The 9,510-nt window shown below is 39.3% G+C and overlaps 21 non-coding genes across 21 annotated transcripts; all 21 read left to right on the forward strand.

The window, feature by feature from the left end:
- Nucleotides 1–209: 209 nt before the first annotated feature.
- On the forward strand, nucleotides 210–281 carry TRNAE-UUC (transfer RNA glutamic acid (anticodon UUC)). Its single transcript has one exon. It is a non-coding gene; the product is annotated as a tRNA-Glu (tRNA).
- A 116-nt stretch (nucleotides 282–397) lies between these two features.
- Nucleotides 398–469, forward strand: TRNAE-UUC (transfer RNA glutamic acid (anticodon UUC)). The gene has a single exon. It is a non-coding gene; the product is annotated as a tRNA-Glu (tRNA).
- A 115-nt stretch (nucleotides 470–584) lies between these two features.
- On the forward strand, nucleotides 585–656 carry TRNAE-UUC (transfer RNA glutamic acid (anticodon UUC)). Its single transcript has one exon. It is a non-coding gene; the product is annotated as a tRNA-Glu (tRNA).
- A 491-nt stretch (nucleotides 657–1,147) lies between these two features.
- Nucleotides 1,148–1,219, forward strand: TRNAE-UUC (transfer RNA glutamic acid (anticodon UUC)). The gene has a single exon. It is a non-coding gene; the product is annotated as a tRNA-Glu (tRNA).
- Nucleotides 1,220–1,523: 304 nt separating this feature from the next.
- Nucleotides 1,524–1,595, forward strand: TRNAE-UUC (transfer RNA glutamic acid (anticodon UUC)). The gene has a single exon. It is a non-coding gene; the product is annotated as a tRNA-Glu (tRNA).
- Nucleotides 1,596–1,899: 304 nt separating this feature from the next.
- TRNAE-UUC (transfer RNA glutamic acid (anticodon UUC)) lies at nucleotides 1,900–1,971 on the forward strand. The gene has a single exon. It is a non-coding gene; the product is annotated as a tRNA-Glu (tRNA).
- A 115-nt stretch (nucleotides 1,972–2,086) lies between these two features.
- Nucleotides 2,087–2,158, forward strand: TRNAE-UUC (transfer RNA glutamic acid (anticodon UUC)). The gene has a single exon. It is a non-coding gene; the product is annotated as a tRNA-Glu (tRNA).
- A 115-nt stretch (nucleotides 2,159–2,273) lies between these two features.
- On the forward strand, nucleotides 2,274–2,345 carry TRNAE-UUC (transfer RNA glutamic acid (anticodon UUC)). The gene has a single exon. It is a non-coding gene; the product is annotated as a tRNA-Glu (tRNA).
- A 116-nt stretch (nucleotides 2,346–2,461) lies between these two features.
- TRNAE-UUC (transfer RNA glutamic acid (anticodon UUC)) lies at nucleotides 2,462–2,533 on the forward strand. The gene has a single exon. It is a non-coding gene; the product is annotated as a tRNA-Glu (tRNA).
- Nucleotides 2,534–2,649: 116 nt separating this feature from the next.
- Nucleotides 2,650–2,721, forward strand: TRNAE-UUC (transfer RNA glutamic acid (anticodon UUC)). Its single transcript has one exon. It is a non-coding gene; the product is annotated as a tRNA-Glu (tRNA).
- A 115-nt stretch (nucleotides 2,722–2,836) lies between these two features.
- Nucleotides 2,837–2,908, forward strand: TRNAE-UUC (transfer RNA glutamic acid (anticodon UUC)). The gene has a single exon. It is a non-coding gene; the product is annotated as a tRNA-Glu (tRNA).
- Nucleotides 2,909–3,211: 303 nt separating this feature from the next.
- On the forward strand, nucleotides 3,212–3,283 carry TRNAE-UUC (transfer RNA glutamic acid (anticodon UUC)). Its single transcript has one exon. It is a non-coding gene; the product is annotated as a tRNA-Glu (tRNA).
- Nucleotides 3,284–3,587: 304 nt separating this feature from the next.
- TRNAE-UUC (transfer RNA glutamic acid (anticodon UUC)) lies at nucleotides 3,588–3,659 on the forward strand. Its single transcript has one exon. It is a non-coding gene; the product is annotated as a tRNA-Glu (tRNA).
- Nucleotides 3,660–3,775: 116 nt separating this feature from the next.
- TRNAE-UUC (transfer RNA glutamic acid (anticodon UUC)) lies at nucleotides 3,776–3,847 on the forward strand. Its single transcript has one exon. It is a non-coding gene; the product is annotated as a tRNA-Glu (tRNA).
- A 115-nt stretch (nucleotides 3,848–3,962) lies between these two features.
- TRNAE-UUC (transfer RNA glutamic acid (anticodon UUC)) lies at nucleotides 3,963–4,034 on the forward strand. The gene has a single exon. It is a non-coding gene; the product is annotated as a tRNA-Glu (tRNA).
- Nucleotides 4,035–4,149: 115 nt separating this feature from the next.
- On the forward strand, nucleotides 4,150–4,221 carry TRNAE-UUC (transfer RNA glutamic acid (anticodon UUC)). The gene has a single exon. It is a non-coding gene; the product is annotated as a tRNA-Glu (tRNA).
- A 116-nt stretch (nucleotides 4,222–4,337) lies between these two features.
- TRNAE-UUC (transfer RNA glutamic acid (anticodon UUC)) lies at nucleotides 4,338–4,409 on the forward strand. The gene has a single exon. It is a non-coding gene; the product is annotated as a tRNA-Glu (tRNA).
- Nucleotides 4,410–4,525: 116 nt separating this feature from the next.
- On the forward strand, nucleotides 4,526–4,597 carry TRNAE-UUC (transfer RNA glutamic acid (anticodon UUC)). Its single transcript has one exon. It is a non-coding gene; the product is annotated as a tRNA-Glu (tRNA).
- Nucleotides 4,598–4,713: 116 nt separating this feature from the next.
- TRNAE-UUC (transfer RNA glutamic acid (anticodon UUC)) lies at nucleotides 4,714–4,785 on the forward strand. The gene has a single exon. It is a non-coding gene; the product is annotated as a tRNA-Glu (tRNA).
- Nucleotides 4,786–5,273: 488 nt separating this feature from the next.
- TRNAE-UUC (transfer RNA glutamic acid (anticodon UUC)) lies at nucleotides 5,274–5,345 on the forward strand. The gene has a single exon. It is a non-coding gene; the product is annotated as a tRNA-Glu (tRNA).
- A 674-nt stretch (nucleotides 5,346–6,019) lies between these two features.
- On the forward strand, nucleotides 6,020–6,091 carry TRNAE-UUC (transfer RNA glutamic acid (anticodon UUC)). Its single transcript has one exon. It is a non-coding gene; the product is annotated as a tRNA-Glu (tRNA).
- The last annotated feature ends 3,419 nt before the right edge of the window (nucleotides 6,092–9,510 follow it).

The raw sequence follows: 9,510 nt of genomic DNA on the forward strand, positions 1-9,510 counted from the left end.
AGAGAGTAGCGGCTCCGTTCATCCGATATGGTCTAGTGGCTAGGATATCCGGCTTTCACCCATAAGGCCCGGGTTCAATTCCCGGTATCGGAGCTTCTCATTATATATTTTACCAATTGGTTAAATTTTCCTTATCTTGTTTTAAAAAAAAACGGTGTTTTCAAGCCTTATATACGCGCGCATTTGCGAGAGAGTAGCGGCTCCGTTCATCCGATATGGTCTAGTGGCTAGGATATCTGGCTTTCACCCAGAAGGCCCGGGTTCAATTCCCGGTATCGGAGCTTCTCATTATATATTTTACCAATTGGTTAAATTTTCCTTATCTCGTTTTAAAAAAAAACGGTGTTTTCAAGCCTTATATACGCGCGCATTTGCGAGAGAGTAGCGGCTCCGTTCATCCGATATGGTCTAGTGGCTAGGATATCTGGCTTTCACCCAGAAGGCCCGGGTTCAATTCCCGGTATCGGAGCTTCTTATTATATATTTTACCAATTGGTTAAATTTTCCTTATCTCGTTTTAAAAAAAACGGTGTTTTCAAGCCTTATATACGCGCGCATTTGCGAGAGAGTAGCGGCTCCGTTCATCCGATATGGTCTAGTGGCTAGGATATCTGGCTTTCACCCAGAAGGCCCGGGTTCAATTCCCGGTATCGGAGCTTCTCATTATATATTTTACCAATTGGTTAAATTTTCCTTATCTCGTTTAAAAAAAAAACGGTGTTTTCAAGCCTTATATACGCGCGCATTTGCGAGAGAGTAGCGGCTCCGTTCATCCGATATGGTCTAGTGGCTAGGATATCTGGCTTTCACCCAGAAGGACCGGGTTCAATTCCCGGTATCGGAGCTTCTTATTATATATTTTACCAATTGGTTAAATTTTCCTTATCTCGTTTTAAAAAAAAACGGTGTTTTCAAGCCTTATATACGCGCGCATTTGCGAGAGAGTAGCGGCTCCGTTCACCCGATATGGTCTAGTGGCTAGGATATCTGGCTTTCACCCAGAAGGCCTGGGTTCAATTCCCGGTATCGGAGCTTCTCATTATATATTTTACCAATTGGTTAAATTTTCCTTATCTCGTTTTAAAAAAAACGGTGTTTTCAAGCCTTATATACGCGCGCATTTGCGAGAGAGTAGCGGCTCCGTTCATCCGATATGGTCTAGTGGCTAGGATATCTGGCTTTCACCCAGAAGGCCCGGGTTCAATTCCCGGTATCGGAGCTTCTCATTATATATTTTACCAATTGGTTAAATTTTCCTTATCTCGTTTTAAAAAAAAACGGTGTTTTCAAGCCTTATATACGCGCGCATTTGCGAGAGAGTAGCGGCTCCGTTCATCCGATATGGTCTAGTGGCTAGGATATCCGGCTTTCACCCATAAGGCCCGGGTTCAATTCCCGGTATCGGAGCTTCTCATTATATATTTTACCAATTGGTTAAATTTTCCTTATCTCGTTTTAAAAAAAAACGGTGTTTTCAAGCCTTATATACGCGCGCATTTGCGAGAGAGTAGCGGCTCCGTTCATCCGATATGGTCTAGTGGCTAGGATATCTGGCTTTCACCCAGAAGGCCCGGGTTCAATTCCCGGTATCGGAGCTTCTCATTATATATTTTACCAATTGGTTAAATTTTCCTTATCTCGTTTTAAAAAAAAACGGTGTTTTCAAGCCTTATATACGCGCGCATTTGCGAGAGAGTAGCGGCTCCGTTCATCCGATATGGTCTAGTGGCTAGGATATCTGGCTTTCACCCAGAAAGCCCGGGTTCAATTCCCGGTATCGGAGCTTCTCATTATATATTTTACCAATTGGTTAAATTTTCCTTATCTCGTTTTAAAAAAAAACGGTGTTTTCAAGCCTTATATACGCGCGCATTTGCGAGAGAGTAGCGGCTCCGTTCATCCGATATGGTCTAGTGGCTAGGATATCTGGCTTTCACCCAGAAGGCCCGGGTTCAATTCCCGGTATCGGAGCTTCTCATTATATACTTTACCAATTGGTTAAATTTTCCTTATCTCGTTTTAAAAAAAACGGTGTTTTCAAGCCTTATATACGCGCGCATTTGCGAGAGAGTAGCGGCTCCGTTCATCCGATATGGTCTAGTGGCTAGGATATCTGGCTTTCACCCAGAAGGCCCGGGTTCAATTCCCGGTATCGGAGCTTCTCATTATATATTTTACCAATTGGTTAAATTTTCCTTATCTCGTTTAAAAAAAAACGGTGTTTTCAAGCCTTATATACGCGCGCATTTGAGAGAGAGTAGCGGCTCCGTTCATCCGATATGGTCTAGTGGCTAGGATATCTGGCTTTCACCCAGAAGGCCCGGGTTCAATTCCCGGTATCGGAGCTTCTCATTATATATTTTACCAATTGGTTAAATTTTCCTTATCTCGTTTTAAAAAAAAACGGTGTTTTCAAGCCTTATATACGCGCGCATTTGCGAGAGAGTAGCGATCACGTTCATCCGATATGGTCTAGTGGCTAGGATATCTGGCTTTCACCCAGAAGGCCCGGGTTCAATTCCCGGTATCGGAGCTTCTCATTATATATTTTACCAATTGGTTAAATTTTCCTTATCTCGTTTTAAAAAAAAACGGTGTTTTCAAGCCTTATATACGCGCGCATTTGCGAGAGAGTAGCGGCTCCGTTCATCCGATATGGTCTAGTGGCTAGGATATCTGGCTTTCACCCAGAAGGCCCGGGTTCAATTCCCGGTATCGGAGCTTCTTATTATATATTTTACCAATTGGTTAAATTTTCCTTATCTCGTTTTAAAAAAAACGGTGTTTTCAAGCCTTATATACGCGCGCATTTGCGAGAGAGTAGCGGCTCCGTTCATCCGATATGGTCTAGTGGCTAGGATATCTGGCTTTCACCCAGAAGGCCCGGGTTCAATTCCCGGTATCGGAGCTTCTCATTATATATTTTACCAATTGGTTAAATTTTCCTTATCTCGTTTTAAAAAAAAACGGTGTTTTCAAGCCTTATATACGCGCGCATTTGCGAGAGAGTAGCGGCTCCGTTCATCCGATATGGTCTAGTGGCTAGGATATCTGGCTTTCACCCAGAAGGACCGGGTTCAATTCCCGGTATCGGAGCTTCTTATTATATATTTTACCAATTGGTTAAATTTTCCTTATCTCGTTTAAAAAAAAACGGTGTTTTCAAGCCTTATATACGCGCGCATTTGCGAGAGAGTAGCGGCTCCGTTCATCCGATATGGTCTAGTGGCTAGGATATCTGGCTTTCACCCAGAAGGCCCGGGTTCAATTCCCGGTATCGGAGCTTCTCATTATATATTTTACCAATTGGTTAAATTTTCCTTATCTCGTTTAAAAAAAAAACGGTGTTTTCAAGCCTTATATACGCGCGCATTTGCGAGAGAGTAGCGGCTCCGTTCATCCGATATGGTCTAGTGGCTAGGATATCCGGCTTTCACCCATAAGGCCCGGGTTCAATTCCCGGTATCGGAGCTTCTCATTATATATTTTACCAATTGGTTAAATTTTCCTTATCTCGTTTTAAAAAAAAACGGTGTTTTTAAGCCTTATATACGCGCGCATTTGCGAGAGAGTAGCGGCTCCGTTCATCCGATATGGTCTAGTGGCTAGGATATCTGGCTTTCACCCAGAAGGCCCGGGTTCAATTCCCGGTATCGGAGCTTCTCATTATATATTTTACCAATTGGTTAAATTTTCCTTATCTCGTTTTAAAAAAAAACGGTGTTTTCAAGCCTTATATACGCGCGCATTTGCGAGAGAGTAGCGGCTCCGTTCATCCGATATGGTCTAGTGGCTAGGATATCTGGCTTTCACCCAGAAGGCCCGGGTTCAATTCCCGGTATCGGAGCTTCTCATTATATACTTTACCAATTGGTTAAATTTTCCTTATCTCGTTTTAAAAAAAACGGTGTTTTCAAGCCTTATATACGCGCGCATTTGCGAGAGAGTAGCGGCTCCGTTCATCCGATATGGTCTAGTGGCTAGGATATCTGGCTTTCACCCAGAAGGCCCGGGTTCAATTCCCGGTATCGGAGCTTCTCATTATATATTTTACCAATTGGTTAAATTTTCCTTATCTCGTTTAAAAAAAAACGGTGTTTTCAAGCCTTATATACGCGCGCATTTGAGAGAGAGTAGCGGCTCCGTTCATCCGATATGGTCTAGTGGCTAGGATATCTGGCTTTCACCCAGAAGGCCCGGGTTCAATTCCCGGTATCGGAGCTTCTCATTATATATTTTACCAATTGGTTAAATTTTCCTTATCTCGTTTTAAAAAAAAACGGTGTTTTCAAGCCTTATATACGCGCGCATTTGCGAGAGAGTAGCGATCACGTTCATCCGATATGGTCTAGTGGCTAGGATATCTGGCTTTCACCCAGAAGGCCCGGGTTCAATTCCCGGTATCGGAGCTTCTCATTATATATTTTACCAATTGGTTAAATTTTCCTTATCTCGTTTTAAAAAAAAACGGTGTTTTCAAGCCTTATATACGCGCGCATTTGCGAGAGAGTAGCTATCACGTTCATCCGATATGGTCTAGTGGCTAGGATATCTGGCTTTCACCCAGAAGGCCCGGGTTCAATTCCCGGTATCGGAGCTTCTCATTATATATTTTACCAATTGGTTAAATTTTCCTTATCTCGTTTTAAAAAAAAACGGTGTTTTCAAGCCTTATATACGCGCGCATTTGCGAGAGAGTAGCGGCTCCGTTCATCCGATATGGTCTAGTGGCTAGGATATCTGGCTTTCACCCAGAAGGCCCGGGTTCAATTCCCGGTATCGGAGCTTCTCATTATATATTTTACCAATTGGTTAAATTTTCCTTATCTCGTTTTAAAAAAAACGGTGTTTTCAAGCCTTATATACGCGCGCATTTGCGAGAGAGTAGCGATTACGTTCATCCGATATGGTCTAGTGGCTAGGATATCTGGCTTTCACCCAGAAGGCCCGTGTTCGATTCCCGGTATCGGAGCTTCTCATTATATATTTTACCAATTGGTTAAATTTTCCTTATCTCGTTTTAAAAAAATCGATGTTTTCAAGCCTTATAAACACGCGAATTTTCCAGAGAGTAGCGATTACGTTCATCCGATATTGTCTAGTAGCTATTATATCTGGCTTTCACCGAGAAGGCCCGGGTTTGATTCCCGGTATCGGAGCTTCTCATTATATTTTTACCAATTGGTTAAATTTTCCTTATCTCGTTTAAAAAAAAACGGTGTTTTCAAGCCTTATATACTCGCGCATTTGCGAGAGAGTAGCGATTATGTGCATCCGATATGGTCTAGTGGCTAGGATATCTGGCTTTCACCCAGAAGGCCCGGGTTCGATTCCCGGTATCGGAGCTTCTCATTATATATTTTACCAATTGGTTAAATTTTCCTTATCTCGTTTTAAAAAAAACGGTGTTTTCAAGCCTTATATACGCGCACATTTGCGAGAGAGTAGCGGCTCCGTTTATCCTATATGGTCTAGTGGCTAGGATATCTGGCTTTCACCATGAAGGCCCGGGGTCGATTCCCGGTATCGGAGCTTCTCAATATATATTTTACCAATTGGTTAAATTTTCCTTATCTCGTTTTAAAAAAACGGTGTTTTCAAGCCTTATATACGCGCGCATTTGCGAGAGAGTAGCGATTACGTTCATCCGATATGGTCTAGTGGCAAGGATATCTGGCTTTCACCCAGAAGGCCCGTGTTCGATTCCCGGTATCGGAGCTTCTCATTATATATTTTACCAATTGGTTAAATTTTCCTTATCTCGTTTTAAAAAAATCGATGTTTTCAAGCCTTATAAACACGCGAATTTTCCAGAGAGTAGCGATTACGTTCATCCGATATTGTCTAGTAGCTATTATATCTGGCTTTCACCGAGAAGGCCCGGGTTTGATTCCCGGTATCGGAGCTTCTCATTATATTTTTACCAATTGGTTAAATTTTCCTTATCTCGTTTAAAAAAAAACGGTGTTTTCAAGCCTTATATACTCGCGCATTTGCGAGAGAGTAGCGATTATGTGCATCCGATATGGTCTAGTGGCTAGGATATTTGGCTTTCACCCAGAAGGCCCGGGTTCGATTCCCGGTATCGGAGCTTCTCATTATATATTTTACCAATTGGTTAAATTTTCCTTATCTCGTTTTAAAAAAAACGGTGTTTTCAAGCCTTATATACGCGCGCATTTGCGAGAGAGTAGCGGCTCCGTTTATCCTATATGGTCTAGTGGCTAGGATATCTGGCTTTCACCATGAAGGCCCGGGGTCGATTCCCGGTATCGGAGCTTCTCAATATATATTTTACCAATTGGTTAAATTTTCCTTATCTCGTTTTAAAAAAACGGTGTTTTCAAGCCTTATATACGCGCGCATTTGCGAGAGAGTAGCGATTACGTTCATCCGATATGGTCTAGTGGCAAGGATATCTGGCTTTCACCCAGAAGGCCCGTGTTCGATTCCCGGTATCGGAGCTTCTCATTATATATTTTACCAATTGGTTAAATTTTCCTTATCTCGTTTTAAAAAAATCGATGTTTTCAAGCCTTATAAACACGCGAATTTTCCAGAGAGTAGCGATTACGTTCATCCGATATTGTCTAGTAGCTAGGATATCTGGCTTTCACCGAGAAGGTATTCAAGGGTGTTTTTGGGGTGAAGAAATTAACTAGGGAGTTAAAGTTTTTAGTGGCCATCTTGGATATTTCAAGTTTTTAACATAGTCAATGCGTTATTGGCGTCTTACATAACGGGGTAAAATTTGTATTACTTGTCGAGCGTGGTCATCGTGAATAATATTTTTAATAAGCCTTAGAAAACTAAGTTCAATGTTAAATTCGTTAACCTCGCAGTTTGAAACAAGTTGTCCCTATATTAAGAATAAGCTTGGTCTTATAAACAACGTCCGCAGCTCTGGCCTTATAAATCATATAATAAACTAAGTATTTACTCTTAGGATTAGCCAATACTTTAAGGGCGCGGGGTCAAGACTTTTGTTATTATCTGGATATGTTACTATTGAAACATTAACGATTCTTTATAAGTCCGTGGAAATATAATGCATTTATAAGTTTCTGTATACAAGTTATAGTATTTTTAACATGCAATGCTAGGCTGGTATCGAATAGAAACCGTTACTTAAACAAGTCGCCCCTATATGAACTTTTAAACGGTTATTATTATTCGTGTTAACATAAAATGTATACATTGTAAATGCATATAAAAGTATGTAACATTTACGACAACATATAACCTTTCAAAATAGCAATCGATTTGCTCACGAAAGACAATTTATATACAAAAACTATCATTTTTAATCATATAATATACTAAGCTAGTGCCTTGGGAACGTGTGGAATCCTATTTTTAAATTTATAATAAACAAAAAAGTATTACTTCTGAGAAAGACTTTTTAATCTTAATTATATTGTATACATGGTCACTATACTAAAAATATTTGTATTGAGCCGTTATAAATGTCGTAAAAATCTTTAATATTGAATAAACGTAAAAAAGATCCTCTAATCTATCGTTAACTAGCTGTATATTATTCCGTGTTTACCAAGGAATGTTTACGTAGCGGTTTAATAGACTTTAACATGTACGGTCCGTTAATTTTCGTAAGTGGTAGCGAAATTATGGGAGGGGCCACTACGTGAAAGAACGCTCATTCAATTTGTGAACCTTTAAAATGATTAATAGTTTTATTAAATGGGTAGCAGATATCGGCTTATAGTAATATTTACAGATTCTATTTAGATTTTAGAGTGGCATTGCCATTTCTCACCACCAGGGGTAAATTGAACTCTTATAAACGTTCGTTGTTTATTAAAGGACATTATAGTATTGCCATTTCTCACCACTAGGGGTAAATTGAACTCTTATAAACGTAACAAATAACGAACGTTACTTAATTCGTTGACCGAGGGTATTAAAGAGCATTATAGTTTCACCACCTGGGGTAAATTAAGAACTTAGTGGCAGCACACACTACCCTGATTGTAACGACTGCATTATTAATGTAAGCAATGTTTAAATACTTGACCAACGAATGTTCCTGTATGTTAGTTTAATGTTGATATTTCGGTTAATAATGCATTAAAAAGCTAAGCCTAACAAATACGTTGTCGTCAAAATCGGACCAAAACTATAACTTGTTTTTCTGTTATAATCTCCGGTGTATTAACTTGGTAATAATAATGGTTAAACGTATTTTATAGCGTCATATGAAATAACGGGCGGAAATAACTTACTAGCAGGTGTTTTCGGTAACGAGTTTAGGGTGAACCCTACGAAGCAAGAATTACATATTTCATTTTACGGAACAAAATTGGACGACAGTTGGATAATGAGTGATAAGGAAAATAACGAACCGTGTACGGGACTATTAAAAAGTATAAATATATTGAAAAAAAAAAAGAAACGAAAACTTCAAGCGGAATATATAGCAGCGAGAATAGAACTTGAAAGTGTCCTTCCTACGATACGAAAGGAGCATTCGTACGAGTCTTTAAAAATGTTTTCGGAACAAGAAAGATTATTAAGTTTTAAAAACTGGGTTAAATATGGAACCGAAGAGTTGGCCGCCTGGGGATTTTATTCGCTCAAGAACGACTCGAGTGTTAAATGTCCTTATTGCGGACTAGTGGTTGAGGAATGGAAAGATGAAGACATACCGTTAATAGTTCATTGTCGTTCAATTCCATTGTGTCCATTTATTCGAGGATGCCAAGTTGGAAATGTAACAATATTACAAAAGTCGTAAACATATTTTTAATTTCAAAGTGTAACGAAAAATATTATAATAAAGTATCAATGTAAAAAAAATATGTATCCGAGTTTTTTAATAGCGCCTTTACATTAAATTTTAAGTGTTAAACTGTAAGTGTTCTAAAAAATCATTGTTAGTTTACTTTAATTAAAAAGTACTTTATACGGTCCCTTTAAAATGTTATTAAAAAATAACAATGAATTCAATAGAAAGAACGTTTATTCACAATTTCTTTACAACGGTTTTAATATTAGGAATTTGATTAGTTTCACAATATTCTTGAAAATAAATCAGAGCATCCATTTGCTTTTCAGTCGGCAATTTGAATTCGGCGGGAAAAACCACGTTAGATGTAGTTTTTGTTGACTCGTATGATTCAATTCTTTCATCGCGCTTTTTACATGCCACAATAAGTTCGTTAAGATAATCGATAATTTTATCATCTGACATTTCCTCTTGCTCGGTATAATGGAGAGATTCACTCGCCTCACAATCACACGCCAGATCCGATTCTTCTTTTATTTTATTACAAGATAAATGAGTCATTAAATGTTGTTTGAAACCTCTCACGGACTGGTATCGTTCCTCACATATCCAGCATTTCTTTGGTACCCTAAGCCGAGACGTCTTTCTCTTTCCCATAGCGGCGGGCTTATGAAAACAACAACGCATCTATGAAAATTATTTCACGACTTGTGACGTAGTTTATATCACGTGATCTGTTGAAAAAAGTTGAAAGCTGAAGGAAG

The sequence above is a fragment of the Leiobunum rupestre genome, chromosome 1, assembly GCF_980474605.1.
Source record: "Leiobunum rupestre chromosome 1, qqLeiRupe1.1.hap1, whole genome shotgun sequence".
In the NCBI taxonomy this organism is placed as follows: Eukaryota; Metazoa; Arthropoda; class Arachnida; order Opiliones; family Sclerosomatidae; genus Leiobunum; species Leiobunum rupestre.